Source organism: Panthera tigris, chromosome B4 (assembly GCF_018350195.1).
Source record: "Panthera tigris isolate Pti1 chromosome B4, P.tigris_Pti1_mat1.1, whole genome shotgun sequence".
NCBI classification, from domain to species: domain Eukaryota; kingdom Metazoa; phylum Chordata; class Mammalia; order Carnivora; family Felidae; genus Panthera; species Panthera tigris.
The window spans coordinates 55,475,122-55,492,204 of record NC_056666.1 but is presented as its reverse complement, the minus strand read 5'-3'; the positions used below and the strand labels follow the sequence as shown (position 1 = coordinate 55,492,204).

General features: G+C 39.1%; 1 protein-coding gene across 3 annotated transcripts in view; it reads right to left on the bottom strand.

Annotated features, from left to right (window-relative positions):
* ETNK1 (ethanolamine kinase 1) overlaps nt 1-17,083 on the bottom strand; it is a 139,657-nt gene that overhangs the window by 86,200 nt on the left and 36,374 nt on the right. The window contains exons 1-2 of one of the 3 annotated variants that reach the window (XM_042991941.1): nt 5,353-5,369; nt 4,401-4,509 (exon numbers count right to left, since the gene is read on the bottom strand). The exons of 1 other annotated variant lie outside the window; for it this stretch is intronic. The gene's annotated coding sequence lies outside the window, so the exon portion shown is untranslated. Of the gene's footprint in view, nt 1-4,400; nt 4,510-4,741; nt 4,848-5,352; nt 5,370-17,083 lie in introns of those variants that run through there. One more of the 3 variants, XM_042991943.1, reaches the window with a different exon arrangement.

Genomic DNA, 17,083 nt, shown 5'->3' with positions numbered 1-17,083 from the left:
TCTCTTTCCCTTTTCTCAACTGCTTTCCCTTTTTCCATCCCCAATTTGTCACTTGTTTCTTAAATGACTCTAAGTCAATTTGCTTTTTTATTTCCTCACCCTTTTCCAATCTCAAATTTTGCATCTCACAAGTCCTTCATTTCAGTCTGGCAGAGTGATCTTTCTGGAGGAAAAACATGGGAAGCTGGAATGTAAAAAAAAAAAAAAAAAAAAAAAAAAAAAAAGCAGGGGCGCCTGGGTGGCCAGGTTGGTTGAGTGTCTGACTCTTGATTTTGGCTCAGGTCATGATCTCATGGTTCATGGGATCCTGCCCCACATCAGGCTCTGAGGTGACAGCACACAGCCTGCTTGGGCTTCTCTCTCTCTCCCTTTCTCTCTGCCTTTCCCCCCAACCCAAGTAAATAAGCTTAATTAAAAAATAAAAAAAAGCAGTCAGCATTTTCACTCCAAGTTTTGGCAGAGGGAAGGTCATTCCTACATTAAGAATTTTTTTTCTCCTGTTCAATTATGAACAGGCTAACAGAATTTTAAATACCAAATATTGCAACTTGGTATTCAATTATTATTACCAAACCAGGTTTTTATTTCCATGCATCAACTTACCCATACTCCCACTGGAAATGCACCATCTATATCTTCATCAACATTGGGTATTTTATTTCTTCACATCTTTTTTTCGTGTGAAACTAAGAACAATTATTCTAAGATACCGATACAAACTTATAATAATAGTAACATAAATGGAAGTGTTAAAATAAAAAGGACTTCAAAGATGTCCCAGAGAGAAGGGCCAGGATTTTGCTGTAAAAATAAAAACTTCTATTTGAACTGTTCCTAGGATCCTGCCAATCACTTGATGGATTACATAAGTATGATTCACATATATCCTAGTTACACTGAGAGGCCAGAGTACCCAGTGGCCAGTTGTTAATAGGGAATAGGTCAAGAGGAAGGAAAACAGAAGTAGGGCTTAAAAGTACTTAAAACTGCTTCCTTGTTTTTTTTTTTTTTTTAATTTCCATTTCTAAGTATAATGATATTACTAGAGCCCTGCTGCTCGCTTTGATTAAATGAGAAAAGATTAATTACTGCACTTTGTACCTCACTAGATACTTCCTGTAATATCCTGTTTTCTGTTAACTACTTGATAATTCAATTAAAAATCAGAAGAATTATAAGTAGGTGAGATGAAGTCTCATGAAGTCTTGGATTTACTTCAAAATACTTTAGCAACAAAAAGAAAGAAAAGGAGGGTAGATGAAACCAGTGTGGCAAAATAATTATCAGTTTTACATTTGGGTGCTTCATGTATTAATTAGAGTTCAGTGTATCAGTCTCTTCACTTTTGTGAGTATTAAGAATTTTTCATAATAAGATTAAAATCAAAGGTTACATTGAAGGCAATCAAGCAAGCTCTTAGCTTTATTTTTTTTTTAAGTTCACTTATTTAGGGGCGCCTGGGTGGCTCAGTCGATTGAGCCTCTGACTTCAGCTCAGGTCATGATCTCACAGCTCGTGAGTTCGAGCCCCGCATCGGGCTCTGTGCTGACGGCTGGGAGCCTAGAGCCTGCTTCGGATCCTGTGTCTCCCTCTCTCTCTGTCCCTAACCTGCTCACAGTCTGTCTCTGTCTCTCTCAAAAATAAACAAACATTAAAAAAAAAAAGTTTACTTATTTATTTTGAGAGAGAGAGAGCAAGTGAGAGCAAGTGGGGTAGGGGCAGAGAGAGAAGGAGAGAGAGAATCCCAACCAGGCTCCTTGTTGTTAGTGCAGGGCCCAACGTGGGGCTCGATTTCACAAATTGTGAGATCATGACCTGAGCTGAAATCAAGATGCTTAACCAACTGAGCCACCCAGGCTCCCCAAGCTCTTCACTTTAAAGAATAAAGTTTCATAACAGGAACCCATGGGGGAGAGGAAGAAAAAAAAAAAAGAGGTTAGAGTGGGAGAGAGCCAAAGCATAAGAGACTCTTAAAAACTGAGAACAAACTGAGGGTTGATGGGGGGTGGGAGGGAGGGGAGGGTGGGTGATGGGTATTGAGGAGGGCACCTGTTGGGATGAGCACTGGGTGTTGTATGGAAAACAATTTGACAATAAATTTCATATATTAAAAAAAATAAAGAATAAAGTTTCATATTTTGCCAATGAAGAGGTTTTTGGTTGCATCTTGATTTATCCAGAATAGTATTAAAAATTTCTGATATCTGAAAACTTTCTAAGTAATCAAAGACAAAAAAAACAAAAAACAAAAAACAAAAAAACAAAACCCATATGCAATGACAATGATAAATATCAGATTCAAGACATTCTAACATTCGATATACTTAACAGTAACACCGATTGGTACTTGTCACAACTACAAAGTCAAAATACTCCTTGATGCCCAGATACTAGCTCTTTCCCACCTCCCACCCCACTCCTCCTCTTCTTGCTTGTGTGCTTTAGTCTCGGATTTACCCTTAAACACCCTGTTCCTTTACTTTATTGCTCTCATTGATCTACTTGGATGGAAAATAAGCTACATAATATCCAAGAGAAAAAGACTCTTGGATCAAAAAAGAATTTTAAAAGAACTAGGACAAATAGTAAGAGTGGTGGTAACTAAAGAGAGAAGACAAAGGAACTAAAATGTTTTGAGACCTCTTCTATGGACCAAGGAGATATTACGGATATTTTACATATAGCAGAGTGAGACACGTTTTGATATTGTTTGAAAGAAAAGTCACTAGAATGGCCCTATTCTGTTTTTTTTTTTTAACATTTATTTATTTTTGAGACACAGTGAGACAGAGCACGAGTGGGGGAGGGGCAGAGAGACGGGGGGGGGGGGGGGGGGACACAGAATCCGCAGCAGGCTCAAGACGGCAAGCGGTCAGCACAGAGCCAGATGTGGGGCTAGAACCCAGGAACCGTGAGATCATGACCTGAGCAGAAGTCGGACGCTTAACCGACTGAGCCACGCTGGCGCCCCTCTTTTTTTTTTTTTTAATGTTTATTTATATTTGAGAGAGTGACAGTGTGTGAGTGGGGGACAGGCAGAGAGTGATGGAGGGGGAATCTGAAGCAGGCTTGTTATGTCCAGTTTTTCATGCCAAAATGGTATTCTTTGACACTGTCCTCTTTCCTAAACTCCCTGCATCAAAGTTATCTTTCAAAGTCATGTTGAGTTTTATTTTTGAATATATTTCTCTTTTTTTAATTTTTAATTAATTTATTTTTTAATATATTTTTTAATGTTTTATTTATGTTTGAGAGACACAGAGAGACAGCCAGAGCAGGGGAGAGGCAGAAGGAGAGGGAGACACAGAATCTGAAGCAGGCTCCAGGCTCTGGGCTGTCAGCACAGAGCCCTAGGCAGGGCTCAAACCCAAGAACCTCAAGATCATGACCCAAGCCCAAGTTGGACACTTAACAGACTGAGCCATGCAGGCGCCACATTGAATGGCCCTATTCTTCATACAAATGTCAGAGCAGAGCAAATATCTTTCATTGCTCCATCAGGTCTGTCACTCCCTGTGACTCCTGAAATGTAAAGCTGGTCACCCACAGAGTGGAAGTAGATGAATTTGCATAAGGCGCTCCGGGGACTTCTGTGAGAGAATACATCCTAAATATCCTCTCTGAGGATATCCTACATCCTCCTCTCTGAGATGCAGAATTAGAGAATGGTTCTGGAATGGAGAAGGCGGGCTTCATTCATTCAAGGGCCAGTGGTAGGGATAGGCAGCACGTCTCCTAAAGTAAAATTAATGTAGAGGGGAGCCTGTGTGGCTCAGTCGGTTGAGCATCAACTTAGGCTCAGGTCATGATCTCCCAGTTCATGAGTTCGGGCCCCACATCTGGCTCACTGCTGTCAGTGCAGAGCTCACTTCAGATTCTCTGCCCAAGCCCCTCTGCCCCTCCCCGACTTGTGTGCATGCATGTGTGCTCTCTCTCCCTCTCTCTCTCTCTCTCAAAAATACATAAACATTAAAAAAACGAATGTAGAGAAAGAAGTTGATCTGGACTGGTAGCTCTCACTCATGACACATAAATAATACAGAAGTAAGTAGAGTAAGGGGCACTTGGCATCCAACCCACATTGCATGCAGAGCTTACTTAAAAAGTCTTGGGGTGCCTGGGTGGTTCAGTCCATTAAGCGGCTGACTCTTGATTTTGACTCGGGTCGTTATCTCACAGTTTATGAGTTTGAACCCACGTCCAGCTCCATGCTGACTAAGCCTGCCTGGGATCCCCTTGCTCTCTGCCCCTCTACCCTCCCCTTCTCAAAAATAAATAAGTAAAATTTTTTTAAAAACTTAAAAAAAAAGAAGTAGAGTAAGAAACATATTTATACTGTTTTCACATAAAGAATTAATTGATCATTAACATCCTCCCCTCAAGCAAGACAAAACTTTTACCTCACTTTGGATTTTCCCATCCTTCATCTTCTACTGCATTGAAATCATCCGGCAATTCGGTTCTAAATTATTTTTTTACACCATATCTCTACTTAACTGGGAAAATTACCTATGTATAAAATAAAATAAAATAGTGTTGCTTATATTTTAAAAATAAAGGAAAATAATTTGAAATATATTGTAGTGGACAAAGCAAGAGGTATTCATCTCATACACTCTGCTCTATGGCCTCCGACTTCCTCTTCCTAAACCCTGACTTGGTTCCCACCTTGCTCCCTTCTCTGAACAGTTCTCACCCTTTATTTCCCACCCAGGCCCTCATTTTCCCCTTGAAATCTCACCAAGCATCTCACTTCACAGAGATGTTTTTCTGCCTCTGAATTCCTATTATATTTACCATTCGTTGTCATACTCTATTGTTACATTTTAAGTGAATAAACTAAAATGGAACTTATTTGAGAGCAGTGACTGTTCTAGATCTCTCTGTACTCTTCAAGGGGCTTAATGTGGTATTTTATTTTTTAATTTTTTTAATGTGGTATTTTAGATCTCGGCTGAACATTACACTAAAACTCTAATTTGGTCAGAATACACGAGTTCCTCCCCTATCTCTCCTTGGTTCTTTTTAGCTTGGTAACCGTCATGGACAACTGAATGTGAATCTTAGGGCTTTTATTGGTCTACCTAGCAACCAGGAAGGTTCCCAAGGATACAAACTCTGAAGACATACGCTTTTGATATGGTAATGAATGAAACTAAGGAGGTAGTCCTAAAACAGTACATTTCCATATAAACTGAAATCATATGTCAATATTAGAACTACTGTATAATTAACTGTGGCTTTATGGTCTCAGTAGGAGCTGTTATTGCCCTCTTTATAATCAAACATTTTATTTTAGTCGCATCAAGTAAACATCTCTAACTTTTTAAAAATGAAATAATGAGAACTTACTAGAGGAGTACCAAGAACAACATTACAACCAATCATGTTCACATAATCCAGATTTAGCAAATTCAGTCATATTTCCTAAGGAATAAAACATTATAGAGATGAAATCCTCTTGCCTTGTTTTCCTTTATCTTTCCCCAGAAGAACAGCTATCCCGAAATTGATATGTATATGTATATATGTATATTCTTCCTATCCATGTTTTCATATATTTTACCATACATGTATGTATCCATTAACACTGTATAATATTTTTCACGCTTACAAATATTACACAAATGTTATACATAGTATTGTACACACTGCTTTTTCATTAAAAATTATCTGAGATTTAAACATGCATATATATGCAATGGATTCAATCCAATTGCTGCAAAGGAATCCATACAGTGAATAATATACAGTTTGCTTATCTACTCTCTTATTGAAAAGCAATTAGATTATTTCTAGTTTTGGGGAGGGCACCTGGTGGCTGGCTCAGTCCATAGAGCTTAGGACTTTTGATCACAGGGTGATGAGTTTGAGGCTCATGGTGGGCATAGAGCTTACTTTAAAAAAAAAAAAGATTACTTGCATTTTTTAAAAAATTAAACTAAAAGGGTAGCAGTGGGGCGCCTGGGTGGCTCAGTCGGTTAAGTGTCCGACTTCAGCTCAGGTCACGATCTCACGGTCGGTGAGTTCGAGCCCCGCGTCGGGCTCTGGGCTGATGGCTCAGAGCCTGGAGCCTGCTTCCGATTCTGTGTCTCCCTCTCTCTCTGACCCTCCCCCGTTCATGCTCTGTCTCTCTCTGTCTCAAAAATAAATAAACGTTAAAAAAAAATTTTTTTTTTAAAAAATAAAAGGGCAGCAGTGAAGACCTTTGTACATGACTTGACATGTGTGAGAATCCTTTTAGTGTAAATATTTGAACATGAAATAATATGATAAATTGTTACAGATTTTCTGATGTTAGATAGACCATGCTTATAGTCATGGAATAAACCTTATCTGGTCATGATTTTTTTCAAGTTTTATTTATGACTTTGGGTCTACATTCATAAGTGAGATTTGTCTATGATGTTATTTTCTTACAGTGTTCCTTACTTTTGTTACCAAGGTTATAGAGCCTTCTAAAATACTTTGAATACTCTTGCTATTTCTTTTTTTTTTTTTTAATTTTTTTTTTAAGTTTATTTATTTTTGAGACAGAGAGAGACAGAGCATGAACGGGGGAGGGTCGGAGAGAGAGGGAGACACAGAATCGGAAGCAGGCTCCAGGCTCTGAGCCATCAGCCCAGAGCCCGACGCGGGGCTCGAACTCACGGACCGCGAGATCGTGACCTGAGCTGAAGTCAGACGCTCAACCGACTGAGCCACCCAGGCGCCCCTACTCTTGCTATTTCTAAAACAGCTTGATTACAACAGAATTTTTCTCACATTCAAAAAACACGGAAGGGGTGCCTGAGGGACTCAGTCGGTTAAGCAGCCAGCTTCGGCTCAGGTCATGATCTCAGGGTTCATGGGTTCAAGCCCTGTATCAGGCTGTCTGCTGTCAGCACAGAGCCCACTTCAGATCCTCGGTTCCAGTCTCTCTCTGCCCCCCTGCCCCCAGCTCACACTCTGTCTCTCAAAAATAAATAAACATTAAAAAATAAAATAAAATAAAATAAAATAAAATAAAATAAAACATAAAAAATAAAAAACTGAGGTATTCTTTGTTGATATTTTAGATTTTTCAAATGCTTTTACTTCTTAAAAATTATTTAAAAAAAAATTTTTTTTTAACGTTTATTTATTTTTGAGACAGAGACAGAGCATGAACGGGGGAGGGTCAGAGAGAGGGAGACACAGAATCTGAAACAGGCTCCAGGCTCTGAGCCGTCAGCACAGAGCCCGACGCGGGGCTCGAACCCATGGACAGTGAGATCGTGACCTGAGCCGAAGTCGGACGCTTAGCCGACTGAGCCACCCAGGCGCCCTAAAAATTATTTTTAATATTTATTTTTGAGAAAGAGAGAGAGCACAAGCAGGGGAGGGGCTGAGAAAGGGGGACAGAGGTCCAAAGTGGGCTCTGTGCTGACAGCACAGATCCTGATGTGAGGCTAAAATTCACGAACTGGGATATCATGACCTGAGCCAAAGTTGAACATTCAACTGACTGAGCCACCCAGGAACCCCCATTTTATTTATTTATTTTATTTATTTTGAGAGAGAGAGAAAAAGAGAGAGAGGGAGAGAGAGAATCCTAAGCAGGCTCCTCACTGTCAGCACAGAGCCTAAAGCAGGGCTTGAACGTAGGAACCATAAGATGAAACTTCCACAAAACCCTGCAAATGATGAGGTTTGGGGAACTCCCAAGTTGGTGAATACATCCACATGTTAGGAGGGTGGTACACCCAGCTCCACAGGCTCGTGGGTTCAGTAATCTTCTGGACCTCACCCTTGTACTTCTTCATCAGGCTATTCATTTGTATCTCTTATAATAAACTGTAATAGCAAGTAAAGCATTTTCTTGGGTTCTGCAAGTTGTTCTAGCAAATTGTTGAACCTGAGTCGGGTGGGCTTGAGGGAACCCCGGTATTTGTAGCCAAGTTAGACAGAAGTGTGGCTAACCTGGGACCTGATACTTGTGACTGGCATCTGAAGTGACATCCCCCCTTAGGGGCGCCTGGGCGGCTCAGTCGGTTAAGCGTTTGACTTCAGCTCAGGTCATGATCTCGCGGTTTGTGAGTTCAAGTCCTGCATTGGGCTTTGTGCTGACACCTCAGAGCCTGGAGCCCATTTCGAATTCTGGGTCTCCCTCTCTCTCTGCCCCAAGTCCGCTCATGCTCTGTCTCTCCTTCAAAAATAAATAAACACTGAAAAAAAAAAGAAGAAGAAGAAGAAGAAGTGTGATCACTCCTGTGAGACTGATCACTTAAATCTGTGGAGTTTGACATTAGGACTGGGTAATTAGTGTCTACCTTGAATTGAATTGTAACACACTTAGTTGATGCAGAGTTGGAGAAATTGTATTGGGAAAGATACCATGTATTGGTGTCAGGAGGAAAAAAATCTCTTGCCATCACTGTGGATTTGCATTCTATTTTAGTTACAATCAGTGGTGTCCTGGAGCCAAATTATACTGATTCAGAAGAGTCGTTTATTAACCTCCATGAAATTTGTGGGCTGGTTGTTAACTACAATAACACACACACACACTCCACAAATGGGTAGCATGTTTTATGTGCTATTTTGACCTTGCTTTTTAAATTAATGATATATCTTGAATATTATTCTAATATCAGTAGAATATTTTTGTTACAGGAGTACTGCATTTTTTTTCTTTTAAGGTGATCTAGTTTTGTTTTCACTATGATGGGCCTTGGTGTAGATTATTTTATTTTTATTTTACAGTATTTTATTTTGAACTTTGGTATATATCCTGATTTTCAAGATTCATGACTTTTTTCATTTCTAGGCTATCCTGCTTATTATCTCTTCAAACACTAGTCCCAGTATACCGTCTCTTTCTGAAACTCCTCCAATTCCTTATTATGCCATTTAACCACATAAACATCAAAATTTCAGGTGTATTATTTTATATTTTCTAGCCACATCTATGCCCTGTGTATTTAAGGCAAACTTTTATTTAAAAGACACCCCAACATACAATGACTTAAAGTGTTGTTATTTAGTGTGCTCTTAGGTAACAATCCTGAGGTGACTGAACTGAGTTTCCTGCAGGTTCTGGGGTAAACAGTCATTAAACGAATCTTATACTTTCCATCCTGTGTCTCCACCATTGCCTGGGGCAAGAGTTCTTTTGTTTTGTTTTGTTTTGTTTTTTGACTGAAAAATAATTGTATACAATATTGTATTAGTTTCAGGTTAGGGCAATAGTTCTTAACCATTTTTGTGCTATAAACTCCTCCGGCACTCTATTCAAGCTTATAGACCAACTCTCAAAATGATACATAAAATAAAATACATTTTTTTAATGCATAAAATGAAATACATTTAGATATAAAGGAAAGAAATTCGAGCGCCTGGGTGGCTCAGGCGGTTAAGCATCCGACTCTTGGTTTTGGCTCAAGTCATGATCTCAGGGTTCATGGGTTGGAGCCCCTCTGCACTGACAGTGCAGAGCCTGCGTGGTATTCTCTCTCTCTCTCTCTCTCTCTCTCTCTCTCTCTCTCTCCCCCTCTGTCTGCCCCCTCCTACTCGTGCTGTCTCTGTGTCTCTCAAACTAAATAAATAAATTTTTTTAAAAAGTTTAAAAAGAAGTTAAAAAAAATAAAGGAAACAAGGGCGCCTGGGTGGCTCAGTCAATTAAGTGTCTAACTTTGGCTCAGGTCATGATCTCATGGTTTGTTAGTTGGAGCCCCACATCAGGCTCTCTGCTGTCCACGTAGAGCCTGCTTCAGGTCCTCTGTCTGCCTCTCTCTCTGCCCCTCCCCGACTTGCACACTCACTCTCTCAAAAATAAATAAATAAAAACATGTAAAAAAATAAAGGGAACAAATTATACCAGATTACAGTTATCAAAATAGTTTTCTAAATAGTGATATAATAATAAATATACTTAATTCATTAAGCATCATAATCTAACAATGATCTAATAACCACCATAACCTTGAAGTACTGTTGAGCATAAATGATATTTAGAGAGATCTGAAAAAATTGTAATGTGATATGAAAATATTTTTGGGGTGGAAAATTCATAGGTATTGTTAATACTACAGTGTGGTTTGCTGTTTACATTCATAATTAAAGAAAATATTAATTTCAGCTAGAAGCTAGTGAAGACAAGGATATAATATTTTCCCATTCAAGTTCATGAACCTGAGATTAAGAACCCCTGCACTTAGGTGTCTCTTTGGCTTGAAGCTGAGTCCTAGGCAGTGTTCTCACTTACAAAAAGGGGAAGAACTTGAAAAAATGCACACACCACGTTTTAAAGTTCTGTTCTGAATGTGGCATATAATACTTCTGCTCAATAGGACTTAGTCAATGGTGGCGTCTGGCTACAACATAAGCTGGGAAACAGTCTTTAACTGGCAGCCACATTTCCAAATATAACTGTATTACATAATAAATTAGCAACTGGCAATCTCCTTCATGCTCTTATAAGAAAAAATAATTTCTACAATTTTTTTTAACGTTTATTTTTTGAGAGACAGACAGAGCGTGAGTGGGGGAGGGGCAAAGAGAGAGGGAGACAGAATCTGAAGTAGGCTTGAGCTGTCAGCACAGAGCCCCATGAGCTGCTGGAACTCACCAACTATGAGATCACGACCGGAGCGGAAGTCAGATGCTCGACTGACTGAACCACCCAGGCACCGCAATTTTTACAAGTTTTAAATTATGAACAGATATATCAGACAGTGGGTTTACATGAGCATTTCCTAATGTATAAACTTGATAAGTATTTTCAGCATTTTTATATGTTGAAATATATTTATAAGATGAAATATATTTTTAAATTGCAAACAGGGAATACAAAAAACAAAAACAAAAACAAATAAATAAATTGCAAACAGGGAATTAGCTCACCACAAAGTTGTGAATTAGGTAAAATTTATTTCTGTCTTTACAACATTCTCATTTCTTTTTCTTTTTAATTTAACTTTTTCTTTTTTTTTTTAAATTTTTTTAATGTTTATTTATTTTTGAGACAGAGAGAGACAGAGCATGAATGGGGGAGGGTCAGAGAGAGGGAGACGCAGAATCTGAAACAGGCTTCAGGCTCTGAGCTGTCAGCACAGAGCCTGACGCGGGGCTCGAACTCACGGACCACGAGATCATGACCTGAGCCGAAGTCGGCCGCTTAACTGACTGAGCCACCCAGGCGCCCCTTAACTTTTTCTTTTAAGAGAGAGAGCATGCATGTGTGGGGGGGAGGGGCAGAGGAAGAGGGAGAGAGAGAACCTTAAGCAGGCTACATGCCCAGTGCAGAGCCCCACACAGGGCTCAATCTCACAACTGTGAGATCATGACCTGAGCCGAAATCAAGAGTTGGACGCTTAACTGACTGAGCCACCCAGATACCCCTACGACACTCTCATTTCTATCCATTTTTAAAACATCCTCTCCTCTTTTCTCCCATTTGATGAACCTGCATCTTTCAGCCTTTATTTCCATTTTTATTTTGAAAATGTTCAAACATACAGGAAAGGTGAAAAAATAGTACAATACCTATACACCCTCCACGTAGATTAAAAAATGTTTAATTGTTAACATTTGCTTAATCTGTCTTTATTTTATTTATATATATGTTTGTCACAAGCACATTATGAGTGCACAGACATGAGTTGTGCCTTTCCACAGTGTTAGCTTTATTCAATCACAAAACAAGGCTAACATAATTGTAAAGCAGGTCCAAGATTCCAAACTCAATGCCATTTTGTTACACATTTAACTTGGTTTCATACATATCACACAAAGTAAAGCACACTACAAACAAGATACAGCAAGAGGTGAGAAGTTGAGAAACCCAACTCAAAGTCCATCTATGAATGCATAGTAGAGATGAGGCCTCAGTCTGGTCTGGTCAGCTCTCTGTGCATACTGCTAATTATATTCTAGCAGTGGAGGATCTCTGCTATGCTCAGAGACCAGTCAGCCAGAGCTTTGGCACCAGTTGCCTTTTCAGGGTGGTCAGACGGGAAAGGGTTAGTGTCTGGAGAGTCTGACAGTTTGCTGCAAAAGTCACCCCTTTTTAAAGGAGTTTAATCAGCCTTGGGCCTTTCAAGACCTCTTCAGGTTCTGCTGGTCGTCAGTTCTGGGCATCATCAGTCTGTGCCGGTTTCAGCATTATCTGGTCTTAGCTGCAACGCTCTTGGTTGCCTGACATGAGTCACTGCTTGATGTAAGTGACTCCATCTTGCCCTCTACAATATTTTTAAACAATTTGAATGTAAGTTACAGATATCATGAAACTTCACCCGTAGATACTTCAGCATGTATCTCCGAAGAAACAAGGACATTCCACAGTATAACTACATTATCAATCTTAAGAAAATTAACAATAATTCTGTAATACCTAATATCCTTTCCACATTTAAATTTTCTTAATCATTGAAAAAACATTTTCATTGGTGTGCCAGGCTGGCTCAGTTTTGATACAGCATGTGACTCTTGATCTCAGGGTCATGGGTTCAAGCCTCACATTGGGTGTGGAACCTACTTAAAATAAAAAAAAAAAATAAAAATAATAATAATAATAATAAAAAGTTTTGTATAGCTAGTTTTTCTGTAATATGCATCTCTTAGTTTGGTGACAGACCTTTTCAACTTTGAACAAACCTCCTTTGCATCTAAGTAATGTCTGTGTTTATCTAGACTTTTTATTTCTACTTGTGGATTTAAAGGTTTTTATATCTAATTAATACAAAGACAGGAAGGGAGAAGACTTGAGTTTTTTCCATTTTATTAAGTGGATCTTTTGCTCAAACCTAATATTAAATTAAACCTAATACTATTGCTGAACAGATATAGGTCTTAGTGACTTTAAATACAAAGGGGTGGATTACAAGGTATTCTGGGACTATGTATGCCCATTTTAGGCCACATTTGACATCTTGGCTTTCTGTTCAATTTTTCAAGATTTTCAAGATTCTACCAATATTTATTGAGTAGTCAATATGTGCTGGGGACATTTAATTAAGATGGACATGGTGTCTGCCCTCAAGGGAGAGAGATCAGTTAATTAATATTTTCAATTGGAAATATTGGAAGTGTACTATACAACAGGCTCAGAACTGGTATTCTCTTTAATCCCAGCCCACAATCCTTTCATATTCCCTACCCCTGAGATGTCCACATGTCAGAGATCTGAGTGTCATTATTAAATGCCATCTCCCCCTTCCGGTGCTTTATCCTGGTGCTCCAGTTCTCCAATCCTGCAGCATTGGTGTTATTATGTATTCACCTCAAACCACTGATATACAACTTCTAGGCACAAAGGTTCTGGAGTCTCAAACTCTTTGGTCCCAAGACTCATGGATTATGATCAGGGAAAAGAGAGTAACTGCTCAAATGTTTTAATCAGCTATTTCTGCAATAATGCTTCAGAATACACCACTCCAAACTCAGTGGTTTAAAACTATAAGCATTCAAAAATAAATAAATAGGGATGACTGGCTGGCTCAGTTGCAAGAGTATGCGACTCTGATGTTGGGGTTGTGAGTTTGAGAACCATGTTAGGTGTAGAGATTACCTTTAAGAAAGAAAGAAAGAAAGAAAGAAAGAAAGAAAGAAAGAAAGAAAGAAAGAAAGAAAGAAAAAAGAAAGAAAGAAAAAGAAATTTACAACTACAAGCATTCATTTTTCTCTTAAGGATCTGTAGGTTGCTTGCTACTTTACTATTCTAGGCAAGATTCTTATTTCTAGACTCTGGGTTCCAAGTTCTATGTTGCAGGTTAGGGTTCAGGTGTGCTCCACGTTTCTACAGCAGCCACTCAGGTCAAATCACCACAGCACAAGAAAACAAGATAAACTTTGCAGGCACATGAAAAGCCTGTGCTCACATAATTTCCTATTACATCATATTCTGTTGATTTAAAGCAAGTCACATGGCCAAGCCCCAAGTCAGTAGCACAGGGAAATAGAGTCTAAGCCAAGTTAGAAGGGAAATGAAGTGAATTTTTTGTGGAGCATTAACGTATTACATCAAGATTCCTAGGAAAAAAGGCACGGAAAAGGATAGAAAGAAGAGATTCCCAAGGGTAGGACAAAGAACAGCTAAACTCTGGCCATGATTGAAGATGGGATAGTACCCCCAAAAGATCAACTATCAGGAAGTAATATGGAGGACCCATTGCAGTGGGTGTGATGAATAGTGATGAAATGCTACAAGATATCACACACAAAAAAATCACAAACATTGTTACTGCTGAGAAAGATGAAGAATCAACAAATGAGGAAAATATTAAAATTTTATTTTTTATTGTATATGGTAAATTACAGCTATTTGTGAGGGCTGCTTTCCTTTTATGATTCCCAATCTTTAGGCACAGTAACTACCACAAATATCATTAAATATGTCAAATTGTGTTATTTTAGTTATAGAAGAAGGTTTTATATACTGAGCGTTTATAGATTTTTGTCATGTAATTTGATTTTTTGCTCATAACTAGAGGGATCTATGATCTAAACTAGAGTGGAAGCTAAGAGAATAGAAATAAAAGAACATATTTAATAGCTATTTTGCAGAAACGATTAACAAAATAATTGGATAAATAATTGGATTCAATTTAAGAGATGGATAAATCCAAGATATTTTTGTATGCAAGCCTAATGTGACTTCTTGAACAGTACAATCAACAAAAGCCAAAGAGCTGTGGGGGGTCTGAGAAATAATTTATGATATTGTGATTTAAAATAAAAAGTATATATCTGGTCTTTGTCACATTCCTGGCACAGAGCTCCTGAAACCCTTGTAAATTCCTAAGAGATGAGAGCACTGGGAGACTCTTTTGTTCTAATGGGGCAACTCTAGGTGGACTCCTGGATGGCCCTAGAGGTAGGCTGATAACCAGAAAGACCAAGCTATGATTAGAAGTTTGGAATTTGTAGCCCCACACCCCATACCTCAGCAGAGAGAGGATGGAAATGGAGTTAATAAATGATTGTTAGTACATGAGGAAGCCTCCAGAAAATCCCTATAGTATGGGGTTCAGAGTGTTTCCAGGGTCGGTGTTCACATCCACATACCCCAGTTCCCCAGAGGCAGAAGCTCCTGTGTTCAGGATGTTTCCATACCTTGCACTATAATATCTCTTCATCTGGCTTTTCATCTGTACCTTTCATCACACCACTTAATAAACTGGTAAACATGTTTCCCTGGGTTTTGTGAGCTACTTTATTAAATTAATTGAACCTGAGATGAGAAAGGGGGTCATGGGAACCTCAGATTTATTGCTGGTCAGAAGCACAGGTGACAACCTGCACTTGTGATTGACATCTGAACTGGGTGGGAGTAATTTTGTGGGACAAAGCCCTTATACTGTGGGATCGGATGCTAACTGCAGGTAGATAGGGTCAGAATTGAACTGAGTTGAGTTAAACTGTAGGACACCCGGCTGGTGTCAGAGATTTGCTTGGTGTGGAGAAAAAACTCCCACATAATTGAAATTGAGTGCAGAATCTTAAACTCCAAAAATGACTGTCAACAATTCTTCTTACAACACACGCTGCTCCTCTCGTCCATATTGCTTGTGACTTGTTTTGACCAATGGACTATAGCAAAAGCTATATTGTGCAGTTATGCTGTACAGTTATGGACCTTTCCTTCAAGGGGTCATCTTGAACGTTTCAGCTTCATGTGAGCTCCCAGCTGAATGTAGCCATAAGAGTAATCCTAGTCAACAAATACTATGTTAACAGATTTGCTATTCAGTTGAGCCTAGCCAACTCAAAGAATCATGAGAAATTATAAATAATTGTGTTAAGCCATTAAGTTTGGGGATAGTTTGGGAGCCAGTAATAGAGAACTCATAGAGAAATTGGTACTGAGTATGGAATTCAGTTACAACAAAAAGCATAAGATATGCAGCATTAGCTTTTGGACTGGGTGGTGGACAGAGAATGGACAGATACAAGGAGACTATTGGGGGAGGCCGGAAAGCAGCCTTTATCTCGTCAATAAAGATAAGAGAAATAGCAAAAACAAAATTTATTGGAGATTGGAAGGGGAACCATGTATGTATGGGTGAAGTGGCAGAACAATTAGCAAGCCTGCTAACTGTAGTAGCATGGAAGAGAAAAAGTATTCAGTAAACCTATAGATCTGTTTATGCAGATTTCCAGACAGAACATTAAAATTGTCAATCGATCTCTTTTAGCAAAAACATATGATAAAGTATTCAAGAGAAAGGTGAGGGTAAAAAGGGATTGTTCAATTTTCAAGTGGAATTTAGAGGACATATACAGTCTATGACAGTCTTCCCAGCAGGCAAAAATGTCTCAAGGCAAGAGATATTCTCAGGACAAAGTTAAAATTCAGAGCTCTGCCAGTAAAATGCAGTCATGATCAAGTCAATGGTGCAGCTGTAAGAACTTCTGTTAAGACTTCAGAGTGACTTAAGGAAGTGTCATACAAACCCATAGAGTTCCATGGGAAGGTTTCTAAGAATCCTAAGGACATCGTCCCACGGTAGCCTAACGTGCCCCAAGAAGAGAGAGGGCTGTCTTGGAAACAACTATCAATATGGCTTTTGAAGCACAGAGTGAACCCCAGAATGATTTATATAAAACTTCCAAAGTCATTAAAAGAACTGCCCCAGCAAAAGCATCATCTTCTTGTACCAAGGAACAAAGACAGTTCACTTTGAAAGAAGCCTCTAGACCCTAAACTTCTAATGGAAGAAAGCAGGCTGTGACAATTACTTATGTAAACAAAAAAATGATAACTTAGGCAGAGCAAAGATCCCAAAGAGTCCAAAACCAAGAATCAATAGAACAGTGAATTCAGAAAATTCCCGGAGAATGGAACTAGGACCCATGTCTGGAGTTTGGAGCATGGTCATGTATGCTGGCCAGGTTTCAGAAATGGACCATGACTACTATGTGGTCTTATGTCTCCTGCTTTCAGGACATGAGTTTCTCTTGCAGTTGCTCTATCCTTTTCTCACCCATGTCAGGATGGGCGGTGGGGAGACAGGTGTTTTTAACTTGCAGATCTCCAGATCAAGGTTAACTGAACCTGAGGAGTCTCATCCTCATCTGGATTTAGTACAGATGACAAGATCTTGGATTTTGGGCTAGCAAAGTA